General features: G+C 47.5%; 1 long non-coding RNA gene across 1 annotated transcript in view; it reads right to left on the bottom strand.

The window, feature by feature from the left end:
* The window catches only part of LOC136578781 (uncharacterized), a 261,537-nt gene that overhangs the window by 14,337 nt on the left and 230,157 nt on the right, over nucleotides 1-17,043 (bottom strand). The window contains exon 4 of the long non-coding RNA XR_010786660.1: nucleotides 11,785-11,879. This is a non-coding gene — a long non-coding RNA (uncharacterized lncRNA). The remainder of the gene's footprint in view (nucleotides 1-11,784; nucleotides 11,880-17,043) is intronic.

Below are 17,043 nucleotides of genomic sequence, written 5' to 3'. Positions count from 1 at the left end.
TGATGATTCCCCCAGCCGCACTAAACACCCTCTCTGACAAGACGCTAGCCGCAGGACAAGCAAGCACCTCCAGGGCATACAGCGCGAGTTCAGGCCACGTGTCCAGCTTCGACACCCAGTAGTTGTAGGTGGCAGAGGCGTCACGGAGGACGGTCGTGCGATCGGCTACGTACTCCCTCACCATCCTTTTACAGTGCTCCCGCCGACTCAGCCTTGACTGGGGAGCGGTGACACAGTCTTGGTGGGGAGCCATAAAGCTGTCCAGGCCCTTAAAGACTGTTGCACTGCCTGGGATGTACATGCTGCTCGATCTCCGCACCTCCCCTGCTACCTTGCCCTCGGTACTGCGCCTTCTGCCACTAGCGCTGTCGGCTGGGAATTTTACCATCAGCTTGTCCGCAAGGGTCCTGTGGTATAGCAACACTCTCGAACCCCTTTCCTCTTCGGGAATGAGAGTGGGCAGGTTCTCCTTATAGCGTGGATCGAGCAGTGTGTACACCCAGTAATCCGTTGTGGCCAGAATGCGTGCAACGCGAGGGTCACGAGAAAGGCATCCTAACATGAAGTCAGCCATGTGTGCCAGGGTACCTGTACGCAACACATGGCTGTCCTCACTAGGAAGATCACTTTCAGGATCCTCCTCCTCCTCCTCCTCCTCCTCCTCCTCCGGCCATACACGCTGAAAGGATGACAGGCAATCAGCCGGTGTACCGTCAGCAGCGGGCCAAGCTGTCTCTTCCCCCTCCTCCTCATCCTCCTCATGCTCCTCCTCCTCCTCCTCTACGCGCTGAGAAATAGACAGGCGGGTGCTCTGACTATCCAGCGACATACTGTCTTCCACCGCCCCCGTTTCCGAGCGCAAAGCAGCTGCCTTTATGCTTTGCAGGGAATTTCTCAAGATGCATAGCAGAGGAATGGTGACGCTAATGATTGCAGCATCGCCGCTCACCACCTGGGTAGACTCCTCAAAATTACCAAGGACATGGCAGATGTCTGCCAACCAGGCCCACTCTTCTGAAAAGAATTGAGGAGGCTGACTCCCACTGCGCCGCCCATGTTGGAGTTAGAATTCGACTATAGCTCTACGCTGTTCATAGAGCCTGGCCAACATGTGGAGCGTAGAGTTCCACCGTGTGGGCACGTCGCACAGCAGTCGGTGCACTGGCAGCTTAAAGCGATGTTGCAGGGTGCGCAGGGTGGCAGCGTCCGTGTGGGACTTGCGGAAATGTGCGCAGAGCCGGCGCGCCTTTACGAGCAGGTCTGACAAGCGTGGGTAGCTTTTCAGAAAGCGCTGAACCATCAAATTAAAGACGTGGGCCAGGCATGGCACGTGCGTGAGGCTGCCGAGCTGCAGAGCCGCCACCAGGTTACGGCCGTAGTCACACACGACCATGCCCGGTTGGAGGCTCAGCGGCGCAAGCCAGCGGTCGGTCTGCTGTGTCAGAAACTGCAGCAGTTCGTGGGCCGTGTGCCTCTTATCTCCTAAGCTGAGTAGTTTCAGCACGGCCTGCTGACGCTTGCCCACCGCTGTGCTGCCACACCGCGCGACACCGACTGCTGGCGACATGCTGCTGCTAACACATCTTGATTGCGAGACAGAGGTTGCGGAGGAGGAGGAGGAGGAGGGTGCTTTAGTGGAGGAAGCATACACCTCCGCAGATACCACCACCGAGCTGGGGCCCGCAATTCTGGGGGTGGGTAGGACGTGAGCGGTCCCAGGCTCTGACTCTGTCCCAGCCTCCACTAAATTCACCCAATGTGCCGTCAGGGAGATGTAGTGGCCCTGCCCGCCTGTGCTTGTCCACGTGTCCGTTGTTAAGTGGACCTTGGCAGTAACCGCGTTGGTGAGGGCGCTTACAATGTTGCGGGAGACGTGGTCGTGCAGGGCTGGGACGGCACATCGGGAAAAGTAGTGGCGACTGGGAACTGAGTAGCGCGGGGCCGCCGCCTCCATGATACTTTTGAAGGACTTCGTTTCCACAACCCTATACGGCAGCATCTCAAGGCTGATGAATTTTGCTATGCGGACGGTTAACGTTTGAGCGTGCGGGTGCGTGGCGGCGTACTTGCGCTTGCGCTCCAACAGTTGCGCAAGCGACGGCTGGACGGTGCGCTGAACTACACTGGTGGATGGGGCCGAGGACAGCGGAGGTGAGGGTGTGGGTGCAGGCCAGGAGACGGTAGTGCCTGTGTCCTGAGAGGGGGGTTGCATCTCAGTGGCAGGTTGGGGCACAGGGGGAGAGGCAGGGGTGCAAACCGGAGGCGGTGAACGGCCTTCGTCCCACCTTGTGGGGTGCTTGGCTATCATATGTCTGCGCATGGTGGTGGTGGTGAGGCTGTTGGTGTTGGCTCCCCGGCTGATCTTGGCGCGACAAAGGTTGCACACCACTGTTCGTCGGTCGTCAGGCGTCTCTGTGAAAAACTGCCAGACCTTAGAGCACCTCGGCCTCTGCAGGGTGGCATGGCGCGAGGGTGCGCTTTGGGAAACAGTTGGTGGATTATTCGGTCTGGCCCTGCCTCTACCCCTGGCCACCGCGCTGCCTCTTGCAACCTGCCCTGCTGCTGCCCGTGCCTCCCCCTCTGAAGACCTGTCCTGTGTAGGCGTTGCACACCAGGTGGGGTCAGTCACCTCATCGTCCTGCTGCTCTTCCTCCGAATCCTCTGTGCGCTGCTCCCTCGGACTTACTGCCCTTACTACTACCTCACTGCAAGACAACTGTGTCTCATCGTCATCGTCCTCCTCACACACAGAAAGTTCTTGAGACAGTTGGCGGAAGTCCCCAGCCTCTTCCCCCGGACCCCAGGAACTTTCGAATGGTTGGGCATCAGTGACGATAAACTCCTCTGGTGGGAGAGGAACCACTCCTGCCCAATCTAAGCAGGGGCCCGAGAACAGTTCCTGGGAGTGTTCCCGCTCCTGAGCAGGTGTCATTGTAGTGGAGTGAGGAGGCTGGGAGGAAGGAGGAGCAGCAGACAGAGGATTCGGATTTGCAGCAGTGGACGGCGCAGAACTGCGGGTGGACGATAGGTTGCTCGAAGCACTTTCTGCCATCCAGGACAGGACCTGCTCACACTGCTCATTGTCCACCGCGTGGACCCATTAATTGGGCGATGAATGTGGGGACGCCAGAAACGTGCCTCTCTCCTAATCGCGCAGCAGTCGGCTGCGACACACCTGGATCAGGAGCTCGGCCTGTGCCCACACCCTCACTTGGCCCTCCGCGTCCTCGGCCGCGTCCACGTCCTCTAGGCCTACCCCTACCCCTCAGCATGCTGTATTACCAGTGATTTGATTTCACAGGCAGGAAATAAATTGGCGCAAGACTGCAGGCCAAATATAATTTTTTCCCTTTTTTGAAAACGAAAGGCCCCACTGCCTCTATTGAATGAATAATCTAAGTTTAATAACTGTGCTGTGTCCCTGCTAATGTGTCACAGAACTTGAGGGTAGCAGAGTTATTAACTCTGGCAGAGCAGGTATTTTTTTCCCAATTAAGGAAAGCAAATGGCGAAGCCAGCAGTAAACCGTAGCTGGGTGCGTCTGATTTTTTAACGTTGTACACGCAGCTCACACGTGTCCACCGCCCTTAGGACGGACAGAGGCAGGACAAATAGATTTCGTTTCCCTTTTTTTACACCAAAAGGACCCACTGCGTATATTCAATGAATAATAACTGTGTTGTGGCCCTGCCTACACAATTCTTTCCCTGCAGTATCAATGGAGGGTGCAATGCTCTGCAGATGCGATTTTGAGAAAAAAAATAAATGCAGCACTGCTAACAGCAGCCAGCACAGTACTGCACACGGTTAAATATGGCCCTAGAAAGGACCGTTGAGGTTCTTGAAGGCTACACTCACTCCTAACACTCTCCCTGCCTATCCAACACTTCTGTCCCTAATGCCGGGTGCAACGCTCTGCAGAGGCGATTTTGAGAAGAAAAAAAAAAAGGCACTGCTAACAGCAGCCAACACACAGCTATCAGTGGCCCTAATAAGGACCTTTGGGGGGTCTTGAAGCCTACACTAACTGCTATTTCTCTCCCTACAGCAGCTCCGGTACCAGCAGCACTTTCCCTCATCTAACTCACAAGGCATCTGAGGCGAGCCGCGGGAGGGGCCGACTTTTATATTCGGGTGACATCTGATCTCGCCAGCCACTCACAGCAGGGGGGTGGTATAGGGCTTGAACGTCACAGGGGGAAGTTGTAATGCCTTCCCTGTCTTTCAATTGGCCAGAAAAGCGCGCTAACATCTCAGGGAAGGAAGTGAAAGTAACCAGAACACCGCATGGTGTTCGTTACGAATAACGAACATCCCGAACACCCTAATATCCGCACGGATATCAAGCTCGGAAGAACACGTTCGCTCATCTCTAGTTACAATTTGTTCCCCACCATAGAAAGCCCACAAGTAGAAGTACAAATATTCATTTTGAGAAGCTCTATTCTCTCTGGGATCGTTTTGTGAAGATGGCAAGAAACACGAACAGATAAAGCCTAAATGTACCATCTAAGTGATATATGTGTAGGAGCTTGTTATGAATGATCATTCCAACCATCACAAATCTAGAAACGTCCCCCTATCATTCACCATGTGCAACTGATTTGGAATGGTAAACGGCCTGGACGGAGTTTAGACGTTCGAAGTCTGTGTGCTTTCAGAGGAAAGTAGGTTTGGCAGTACGTGACTGCGGGCTCCTGGGTAATAGAAGACAAACTTTAGATAATGAAAGAACAGCCTTGGATGCAATTAACATGGGTAATACACAAAAAGGCATAACAGTTAGTCAATGTGCTGACATCACCCTGGAATCCAACCAACATATACTGTGCAGCAATAAGGCCAGATTCACAAAGGCGGATTTGCATGATAGAACCTATTGGTTTCAATGGGTTTGTTCGCATGCTTGAATTTCGCGCATTATGGTTGCAGAAAAAAAAACCTCAGCATGTTCTATTTTTTTTCTTCCGATTTGCGCACCAAACGTTCCCATAGAAGTCAATGGGGATGCCCAAAATATGCTGAAGATGAGTTAAACACAGTGTAATTGCGCTGGAAAAAGAATACATCTGGAACTCATTAGACTAATGAGTAGAGATGAGCGAGCGTACTCGGAAAAGCACTACTCGCTCGAGTAATGTGCTTTATCCGAGTATCGCTGTGCTCGTCCCTGAAGATTCGGGTGCCGCTGCGGCTGACAGGTGAGTCGCAGCGGGGAGCAGGGGAGAGCGGGCAGGAGAGAGGGAGAGAAAGATCTCCCCTCCGTTCCTCCCCGCTCTCCCCTGCAGCTCCCCGCTCCGTGCCGGCACCCGAATCTTCAGGGACGAGCACAGCGATACTCGGATAAAGCAAATTACTCGAGCGACTAGTGCTTTTCTGAGTACGCTCGCTCATCTCTACTAATGAGTCTTTTCCATCAATTTTTTCCTTACGCATATGCACATGCCTTGTGTGTAAAAAGTGCAGTAAAATACGCCAATACGCACGAAAAAAAGCATAGTTTGTATCAGAGAAACGCTACACTCATGTGCATGCAATTGACCATATGCTCATGTGAATCTGGCCTAGGGCTAAAACAGACAGACATGATTTCCTCATGTTTTGCGGATGGGAAAACCATGGCCGCAAGATGTGATGGAACAAAACCATTGAAACCAATGGGATGCTCGCAAATTAATACTACGAGTAGTTTTTGTATATGTGAGAAAAGATACGGCAGGGCCTATTTTCCTGCTGCTTCGTTTTTTGTACCCACGCTCAATAGAGTGAAATTTGAGCAATAAAAAAAAATAATTTTGACTGATTTATGCACCAATGCGCTCCACAGCGGCGAGCTGAAGTCGTCTGAAGGCGCCCTAAAGGTAGAAGGATGCAATGAGAATGTAGGACTAGAATCAAGAACCCTTGTACAACCAGTGGTTGAGTTAGTTACACAATGTTTCTAGGTATATTACTGAGAACCTTATTGTAGATCCCTCCTGAAACATCAGATTCTACAGCTCTGAGTGGGGTGAATATATGGAGACGTATACACTATCCTTAGGTGGGTTCTCTACTTATACTCAGCAATGCAGGCAAGGTGTGGATTTTTAATATACATCTTTTATCAAATTTGGCTCAAAGTAGCAACCAAGAATCTTGTGAATGCTGGGTGAAGATGCAGAACACATGCTGCATGTCTTATCTAGTAAGAACTTTCCTATTGAAGATGTATGTATTCTGTAAGATAAGACCCTCTGCATATAGGCGGACATCCCTCTATATTGCTACCTCTGTCCTCCTCCCTACAAGCCCTCAGAGCTGCATCAATCATGATTTTGCCTATTGGACAAAGTTTTAGGAAGATGTAGGACTATGTTGAAGCAGATTGTCTTCCGCCATGGCAGATTTGGGCCATCCACATATAATACGGGACCATTTACCTGACTTGTTGCCATGTACTACTGCATTCTCTTCGCAACTGTCGTTGTAGGGAAAATGTTTGTCAGATCATGGTTTTTCCTGCTTAAAGGGACCCTGTCACCATCTTTTTAAGTCCTCCCTGAGGGCAGCATAAGATAGTGACAGTCATACCAATTACAACAGCTGTTTCAGGGTTTTTGCCCCTCATCAGTGTGCAGTCTGTTTCTGGTTTGGCTAGTGAGAGGCCTATAGATGAGGGTTAGGAAGGGTATCGTTTCTCCTTAAGGAGAGCAGCTAGAAGGTACGAGGAGACTTGTAAGGTCGTGCATGCTCTTCTGGGAAATATGCAAATGGGAAGATGGAATAATACCTTTGCAGCGCCACCTATTGGAAGGCAACATTCATGCAAGTCAGTGTCAGACTTTTTAACGAGCCTTGTAACAATGACTGTGTATGGTTATTCTGGCTTCAGCTCACAATTTCCAGTCATTGTTACAAGGCTTGTTATAGAGTCTGATACTGACTTGCAAGAATGCTGCCTTCCAATAGATGGAGCTGTAGAGGTATTCTTCCATCTTCCCATTTGCATATTTCCCAGAAGACCTTACAAGTCTTCTCACACCTTTTAGGTGCTTTCCCTAAGCAGAAACGACACCCTTTCTGACCAATCACAGCGATAGGTCTGCTGATTTCTATGGTATCCCATAAAAAGGGGTTATTTGCCATGAAACAACCCCCGTTAAACTCCGTACACATCACTGAAATAAAAAGTGCATGATAATTTTGAAGAACTTGTGCTTTTAAGATCCTTTTCCCAGAGTGCTACAAAATGTAGACTAGTACATGTAAAAGTACAGCTGGATTGTTATTTTATAATGTGGCTGATCATCAAACTAATATACATTATTCAGTTTTCTCAAACCACAAAATGACAAATTGCATGTGACATTCCCAAGCCTTTAGGGAGAAAATATAATTCCCATACTACTGATTTCACACATTAGAGGAAAATGTGGTAGATCAAAGCACAGAAAGATTAAAGTGCAAATAAGCAAGTCAAGGAGTGGTTGATAAAAATGTACAAATGAACAATGAAGAATTGTGTCCAAGGAACCGGCCTGGAAAAGCAAATGAGTAACAACTGGGTATGGCAAATAGGCAATATGCAAGGGAATTAAACATGCGGACTAAATAATTAGCTAAACAGATTGGATGTTGTCCACTAATTGACCGAAACGTGTTTAATATATGCTAACAGTGACCACATACAAGACTGTTCTGCCGCAGTAAGAGCACAGGGGGACTGGATGGCAATGTCCACTGGCGTAACTATAGGGGATTCAGGGGATGCGCTTACACCCGGGCCCAGGAGCCTTAGAGGCCCCATATAGGGAGCCCAGTACTATGAATAAAGCATCATAGTTGGGGGCCCTGTTACAGGTTTTGCATTAGAACCCAGGAGCTTTAAGTTACAACTCTGGCAATGTCCACTTAAAGTGTAACTGCGATTTCTTAAAACTTTTGACATGTCCCTATGACAATTCAAAAGTTTTTAACTCTGAGGATCCAGCTGCTAACATCCCCACTAGAGATGAGCGAGCGTACTCGCTAAGGCAAACTACTCGAGCGATTCGGGTGTCAGCGGGGGGCGGCGGGGGAGAGCGGGGAGGAACGGGAGGGGGAGAGTGAGAGAGAGATCTTCCCCCCCCCCCCCCGTTCCTCCCCGCTCTCCCCCGCTGCTTCCCGCCCCCCAGGCACCCGAATCTTTTGAGACAAGCGGGCAGGTACTCGCATAAGGCACTACTTGCCCAAGTAGTTTGCCTTAGCGAGTACACTCGCTCATCTCTAAACCCCACCAATCGCTAGGATGAGCTAGCTGAAGAGCTCGTCCACCACCCACGGTGACTGCTCGCTAGCTGCAGACGGGCCAATAGACTTTCAATTGAGCCCATTGATCTTCAGCTGGTGGGTACTGACAATAATCCGGCAAGCGCTTCAGCCGTCTCAGTCCAGTGATTGGTGGGTTTCTCAACAGCCGGACCCAGCGATCAAAACCTTTGACATGTCAAAAGTTTTTGGAAAGTACAGTTACACTTTATAAGTTTTATTCTAACACAAGAAGCAGTTGTCTAAGGGTGACGTCGCACAAGCATATTACAAAATACACTCACTCCTAACACTCACTCCCATGCAATTTTTTGTGCAGAGAATGAGAGTACTTTGCACATGTACCTGCGCACATTACTGTGCGTATTTGCGCAGGCACCGCTAGTTCACATGGGAATGACACCACCCTGACCTAATTGTCTATTAAGCCAAACGAGGTGGCGGTGGGCGCAGGTTTGCACAGCTTTTTGTGCATACTCATGCGTACATTTATGTGCATTTGCACACCCCACGTAGACCACTTGGGGCCTATTTGGTGCACATATGCGCACAACATAGGGAAGGCCCAATTGTTTCAGACATACGTTTCTTACGCGGACCGATATGGCATGAAAAAAAAACACAGCATGTCTGTATTTATGGACCAAAATTGCTTAGTAAAGTCTATGGGTGCGTAAAAACTAGGGGTGTTGACTGTGGGGGGTGGGGTGGGAAAGGGTTATGCACCCTGTTTTCTGTGGGTTGTGATATCTGACATCACTTGGGTCTTCTTGCATTTTTTTATTTTTGCATGTATGAAAAGGTAATGACCCACGGATACAACACGGGCATAAAGAATGCAGCAAAAACACATATAACATGCAAATAAACACACAGTGAAAACGGTGTACACCTGAGCCCTAAGAGTGAAGGAGGTTTTGCCATCAAAAGCATTAATTCCCTTTCCTGTGGATAAGGACAAAACTGTCTGATCGCTGGAGTTCCAACTGCTAGGGTCCCCAGTGACCCTGAGATTGGCGCACCCCGGCAACCCTATGTGAATGGATCGGTGGTGCACATACTTGACAACCACTCCATTCAATTGTATGAGACAGAGAGAGATACCCAAGGGCATCCATCTCCCTCCATCCCATAGATGTGGATGGATGTAACACGTTTTCTGGTCTCCATTCTTCTAGGCACTGGTAATCAAACCTTCATGTAAGGACATGGAAGTAAATAGAAATTTCCAGACCAACAGCACAACTGAATCCCAATGAGGTTCCAGAGAGCGGTGTGGTGGTCTGATCTCATTTTCTCTCTGTTAACCTATTAAGGCAAGGTCAAAGTTAAAAGTCAGACAGTGCCTCGATACTGAAGAGCTTAGTAAGCCCACAAGCATTCCTCCATAGATGACGGTAGACAGCCGTCCCGGTGGAGCCAAATAGTTTTGTGTCTGCTCACATTTACTTGTGGTTGACTCGGCCGGTATCACACACCTACTGATATTTATGTGCTGGGCACGTGGGGATCATGGAAGTGTCAGTTGGTTCCAGCTTTACGGTGTCTTCACATGTCATGTCAGGTTTTGGTGCGGAGCTGCAGTAGATTTCACCTTTTCATTTGAATTTACATTGTGGTGAAGTCCGCTGTGGATCTGCACAAACATTTGCAGAAAATCAGCAACATGTGAACTCACCCTTAGGCCTCGGTCAGACGACCGTCTTTTGCCGCGATTTGCGGATCGCATGACGGATGCGCATTCGCAAATCGCGTGACCGGGGCCGACGATTCGCAGAAAAATCTGCAGCTAGCAGCGTTTTCGGCGAAACGGGCCTGATCAAAGGAGCGCTGTCCGTCCATTGAAATTCAATGGAGCCGGGCTGTAGGCGAGCGCAGAATGAATTTTCGGGAAGGGCTTAAACATATAAGCCCTTCCCTGAAAACCATCCAAAAATGTGTAAAAATAAAAAATATATATATATATACTCACCTTGTCCCTGCAGCCAGAGTTCAGCCGCGGCCGGCAGGCAGTTCTCCTGAACTGCTCTGTGTAGTATTCAGCAGGCGGGGATTTAAAATCCCCGCCTGCTGAATGGGCTGCCTCTGATTGGTCACAGCCCTCACCAATCAGAGGCAGCTCTCACTCACCCATTCATGAATTCATGTATGGGTGAGTGAGTGCTGCCTCTGATTGGCTGAGCGCAGGGACCAATCAGGGGCAGCTCCCAATAGCCCTATTGAAAGCAATGGAATAGCATCGCGGCCCTCTGCCACAGCTGTGACAGCTGTGGCAGGGGATTCTTTCATGCCCGCGGCGAGTCCCATCATCACTGAACACTGTGACAATGCTGTTACAGTGTTCAGTGATGTGGGGACCTCGTGGAGCAGCTGCGCTTCTACAAGCACAGCTGCTCCAGGGAACGGACATCTAAAACTTTGCCCGTTGAGGCCTGCACACATTATTTTGGGCACATGTATATAAAAAAAAGCACAGAGCTTCGGTCACACGCATTTTGCACATCTGTGGAGCGCATTTTTTTTGCGCACATAGGCACGCAAATAAAAACACTCGTCTGACCGAGTCCTTCGAGATTCTTCACATGCCTGTATTTGTGCTAAACACAAGGAATAGAACCTATTGATTTCAAAAGGTTCGTCCTCACAAGCTTGTTTTCTGCTCAGCTGCTCGGTTTTCGGGTGGAAAAAAAAGCGATGCACGCCATGGTCTCAACCGGATCTGAGATGGAACCTCCGGTAGGAGGTTCCAATGCAGATATGAAGCCAGCCTAAGGCCCCATGTCCACGGGCAAAATTGAAGCCTAGGGAAGCCGTCTGGTCTCGCGACACACCCACAGCTGTATTTGTGCTGTGCCGCGGGACCGTGGGAAAGAAGGAGTTAAAAAAAAAGTGTGCACGGGGCACGCTGCCGGCATGCTGAGCACGTCCGCCGGGCCAAAGAAAGAAGATCTGGCCGTGACGGAGGGGAGACCCGTAGCGTCCGGACAGGTAACTCTAATCTATTTTCTTGGCCTCATGTCTGCGGGCCAGGACGGACCTGCTGTGGGATTCTGCACGGCGAATTCGTGCAGGCCCGAATTTCCCCATGGACGAGAGGCTTAATACCAGCCTAATAGCTACTACATGTTATATAAATATCTTTTACTACATCTTTACATAAACAATAAATATATTTTATAAGTGTCAAAATAAGTTCAAGTTATTTCAAAAGCAACCTATCTATTGATGATACAGTTTTCCTTATTTATTAGCATGGCTCTACTAAAATCCCAACAATGATTAAACTCATCAATTGCATCACATAAACCAAGCCGGCTGATGAAAAAGTACTAGTCCTCCATGACGCTCCTCCGGTAGACTGCAGCTATCACCAGTGTATACTTTATTTCCTTTAATATTTAATACATATTTTATGGAACGCTCGGAGATATGAAGTATGGCACCATGTTAACCGGAGTGTTTACAAACAAGCAACACGCCGACTTTCCTACTTACTGTGCTTCAGTAGTTTGCTCCTGCAAGGATAACGGTGTGAAGCATCTTGTTCTCTCTTCTAGCTCTGGTGCCCCCCTTGTACATTGCAGCCAAGCCTACAACACACAAACATTTCACTTTAACATGATCAGATGCTTTATGATGAAATCGTTTAATTAAACCCATATATCTATTCGCCCCCCTCCCCCACCCCCATCCGTATTAGCCCAGCTAATAGCAGGCAGGCAGTTATCCAGTATAACTACCTTTACGTGGTCATAAAATAAACATGTTTTCGGCAATGTTTAGTGGCTCGTAATGTACATTATATAGGAGAAAATCTATTAGCTGCAGCGGAGTTGTTGGAAATGATATGCAACGGAACAAATGTAGCCCGCAGCTTTACCTGAGCCCTCTGGAACGTTATAAAAGATTTGTGTCTACTCAGTAATAAATTATACTTTCTCTGTATCTGCCCTGCAAGAATTAAAATGTCAGAGGGGATAACTAAAGCGACGGAACGTTAAGACACCTGTTCTAAACCCAGGGCTAGTTACTTTATCACTTTTTTCACGAGGTAGTCAAATCAGATTACTTTTGAATAGAACTACAGCCGTTGCAGTTTCTTCTTTTTTTTTTTTTTGCATTGTTCTCCATACAAATGGAAAAACTATCTTTATGTTATCCTCAGTCCATATGGGCTGAGACGTGTGTGAAGGAAACCCTAGGGACCTTTCATACGGTACAGGATATTACACAACAGCGTTGCGGAGTATGGCACCACTGAAGGTCCTTTAAAGTGTTTTCCAGGATCTCTTTTTTTATATATATTTGAACAATTACATATTGTTCACGTAGGGTTGTGCCATTCTACATGCCACTTTTTAGACTTTCTCGTTCCACAAAATTACCACTGATCAACCATATAGGTTGTATAGTCATTGCCCTGGCAGCACCCGAAAATTGGTTCACATCTCCCATCTAGCCATATATAAAACAATTAACCTGAAAAAAAACACCCCAGCATTCTACCACTGGACCCCAATGGAGTAGCCCCACTTCCTTTTTTGACACTTCTTTTTCTCATTCCAGGGTTTCCTAAAAGGCTTTCTCTTTTTGCTGTTATACAATGGTGCCATCTGCTGGCTAAAGCCAGTGTGTGTGTGCCAGAGAGGCTCCGACAGCAGAGTGGCTGGCAATAGACGGTAAGAATAGCCTGTCGGACGTCTTCTGTCATTGGAGCTGTACAAGCCTCAATCAGAATGCAGGAAACCGTCAGACAGTGGATTGGAAAGGGTTAAAAGGGTTGTACAAGGGTAGATAAAACATTTCTGCTTCCTTTCAGAAACAGCACCACACCTGTCCATAGATTGTCTCTACTATTGGAATTCAGCTCTATAGATGTGAATAGGATACCCCACACAACCTGTAGACATGTGTTCTGTTTTTGGAAGAAAGCAGCCATATTTCTCTTATAGCTCCTTTAATAATGAAGGCGTATCCTTAGGCTAGGTTCAATATTTGATTGGTGTGGTTTGGCCTCTGGGCTTTGGAGAACCACATTACGTATTTGGGCTCAGGTGCAAAGTCTGGAGCTTGCCCCCTTAGCATGTACCCCACAAGGCTTATAGGAGCTATAATATGACCTATAAATGAAGTGCCATGCAGTATGTAGCATATTCTTTTAAACAACCCAGTGGCACCTTGGAAGTGTTCTAGTAACCACAGTGGTAGGAAATCTAACCGAATGCTATATGCCATATTTATGAATACACTAGAAATTGTAGACAACACAGATGTAGTGCCCACGTCAAAGCAAATTCGGAACTGAGCATATATACTGTTCATTAGAGTGTAGCTATCACAGTCACTGCCACCAGGGCTTTCAATAATTACACTCAATGCCAGACAGCAGCACAAAGCTGTCACGGACAGTAACAGTTACGCTAGCTAAGTAGCGAGGAAGCTCCCACAACGCTCTATGCTACCTACATTGACAAACCAACATGTGTCTTGTGTACCTCCTGATGCTACTGAGGCTGCAGAAGTCAATGCTGGTTAAAGAAGGAAAAGATGTCTTTTATGTCCCCAAGCACACACGTGTGGGCCGTTACACATCAACTACATTACATGGTATGCAAGTGAGAAGTACCAAAAAAGGAACAGAGTCCTTGTTGAAAAAATAATTAAAAATATGCAGGAACAGACTCACCTGGTGTGGTGGTGCAGCCCCTGTAACTGTGGGATGCACCACTACACCTGACAGCCTGGTTGGCCTTATATATACACCTCAATGGGTAGGGAAGAGTCCTCGCCCTCTATGGACATCTACTATGAAGAGTGTCAATCAAGGCCGTCCATCCAAACCAATGGTCTGGGGTCAGCAGGGTTGAGATAAGGAAGGAACAAAAAAGGCAGAATGCACTCGAGGACAATCCTCCGTACAGTAACCAATAAGAGAATAAGTGAAACTGGAGAACTTAGTTTACCAGGGAGGTGAGTAGGTCCTGGGTGGACCACCGTCAACTCCCTGTATCCAAAAGTGAAATGATCCACATCGGTGAACCAGAGGACAGGAATGCACATTGCAGATGAACAGTTATTATTTGGGTTTATTTGGAAGTGCAGATCATATATAAAATAGATAAAATAAAACAAAAGTATAAAAAAAATAACAATTAATAAGATACAAACAAGGGATATGATGCAACGCATTTCGGGGGTTTAAGATAAAGCACTCCCCCTTTCTCCAGCAGTCACTGCAGATAACAACAGTCTAATAGGTTGGAAAATATTGTAATCTGTGTAATAATAAACATTTTAGTACTAAAGGGGCTTCTGGGACAAAAAAATAAAATTTTAGAGGCAGGGAATGGTGTGCAAGAAAAAAATAAGCCAAACTCACCTCCTTCAGAGGCCCCTGTGCACCGTAGTAGCTGGGGTCCCCATCCCTCTGCTTCCAGAAGAAGCTGCGATGGCCAAATGTTGTTCATTTTGCACTTGACTAGTCAGCCAATCACAGACTTCAGTGGTCATGTGACACATTTGCCAAAATCACCCCTGAATCCTGTGATTGGCTCAATTGTCATATGCACAATGAATATCACATGACCACCACAGCTCCTTCTGGGAATGGAATGGTGGGGACCAGGACTCCGGTGTTGGGAGGGGGCACTTAAAAAGGTGAATAAGACATTTCTTCATGCTACACTATTCCCTACCTCTAAAAATTTGGGGTTTAGTCCCAAAAATGTCCTTTAATGAGCAAATATTTTGAACACATATCAGTCATGTGAGCACAAGATAATAAGTCTCCGTATATCGCTATAGAATATGTTGGTGGCCACGTCAGCAATAAGAAATAAAAACTGGGCACAAGTCCTCTCACTTGTTTATTTGAACCAGTTCGTTCAATGGACTGACATGTCAGAAAACAAGCAAAGTAGAAATCTTCTTCATACAGAGGCACACCTAACTTCATAGTTTCTTTGATACAAGTCACACTGCAGGATTAGAAGTTGTTGTCATCCAATTCTGCTTATTACTGGAGATTGAATTCACAACTTCAAAGTTCCTTGTAGGAGCCAAGCCGAATCTTCCGAGCTGATAACCGATGCAGAAGACTGTACAAATACAATACATATATTAATAAATACATACAATTCATTCGGCCGTATGCACTGCAGCCGATCGCTATCTAAATCCCTTTCATTCTCATACTTTCCACTTGTACCATGAACTTCAAAACCGTTGTGATTGCCGATGCAGCATGCAAAAATAAAGGTAGTAGCACAGAAGAGAGCGGCACTGTACAACGAGAACGAGCCCCACCGCAGATAGGCAGACATTGATTTTCTTTCATAATTTATCTCAGCAGCCCAGATCCTAATGAAGGAAATAATAACGCATTAGCTGGAAGAATTTTTAGACCAGTTCCGTCTCTAAATGGACTGGAAATGGAGACGTTCATGGTCAGAGAAAATCATAGAAAACATGTTTCTTGTTGACAAGAAATTGCTGTAAGTGGCGGAAAAGATAAGTATATTTGGAGCCTCCAGGCAGGAGGATTGTGTCACTTCCTTGTAAGTGTGGGAGGTATTCATGGATTGATCTGCCAGCGTATCTCATTGCTGAGTTATAACCATGAACAAGAGGAGAGAGATATGAAAGGCAATCCGCACGCTGGGATGACGATTATTTGGTCAAATTCACTTTTATCTTTAACTCTGCCAGGTGAGAGATAGACTTCCCAGAGGTTATATAATCAGGCAAAGGTAATCACAAACATTTCCAATGCATTTCAAGTCCATTTATAGCGAAACAGCATTGACCTTTACTGGAAGAGTTTACTAATACTTTTATTACTGCACATCAAAATCAGGCCAGCGTTATGTGTGAAAGGGCGTCAACGAAGGTATATTACTAGAGATGAGGGAGTATACTCGCTAAGGCACATTCCTCGAGCGAGTAGTGCCTTAGCCGAGTATCTCCCCGCTCGTCTCTAAAGATTGGTGACAGGTGAGTTGCGGTGGGGAGCGGGGGGGGGGGGGGGGGGGAGAGAGAGGGAGAGAGAGATCTCCCCTCCGTTCCTCGCCGTTCTCCGATGCCGCCGGCCCCCGAATCATTAGAGACGAGCGGGGAGATATTCGGCTAAGGCACTACTCGCTCGAGTAATGTGCCTTAGCGAGTATACTCGCTCATCTCTATATATTACTTATCATTGTTCCACTCTACTTGCGTCTATTTAAACTGTTCTTAAAACAATATGGCATGTTCTATTTTTCCGTATGCAAGAGCCCTATTGTTCTCTATGGGCGCATTCCGAACGCAATGCATATACGCAATTACTTTGCATACTTGCGAATTTTGTTTTACGCATCTTGCTAGGAGACATGAGAAGGAAATGAAAAAAGAAAGCAGGAAGTTGTAGGCGGACAATGCTGGAGCCTCTAGGGACCACCAACCATCCAAGCCAGAGGCATAACTTACAAAATCTATAATGGGCCCCCCAACTATAATGCTTTATTCATAGTACTGGGCTCCCTATATGGAGAAGAGAGGCCTTATGGGCCCCCTAAGGCTCCTGGGGCCGGGTGCCAGCATCCCCTACATTCCCTATAGTTACACCCCTGATCCGGAGGCCATAATACTACTAGACATGGCTACATTCGATACGGGCAAACTCATTGCTATGATGCATTGGATGTGGCTGTGCAAAAGTGGAAAAAACAAGCCAAGCCAAGAGAGCGTCACTCCCCCCAACACAAGAAAGCACAAGAA

This window comes from Eleutherodactylus coqui, chromosome 9 (assembly GCF_035609145.1).
Source record: "Eleutherodactylus coqui strain aEleCoq1 chromosome 9, aEleCoq1.hap1, whole genome shotgun sequence".
NCBI lineage: Eukaryota > Metazoa > Chordata > Amphibia > Anura > Eleutherodactylidae > Eleutherodactylus > Eleutherodactylus coqui.
Note: the sequence above shows the minus strand (reverse complement) of the source record. Positions and strands in the feature narration are given on the sequence as shown.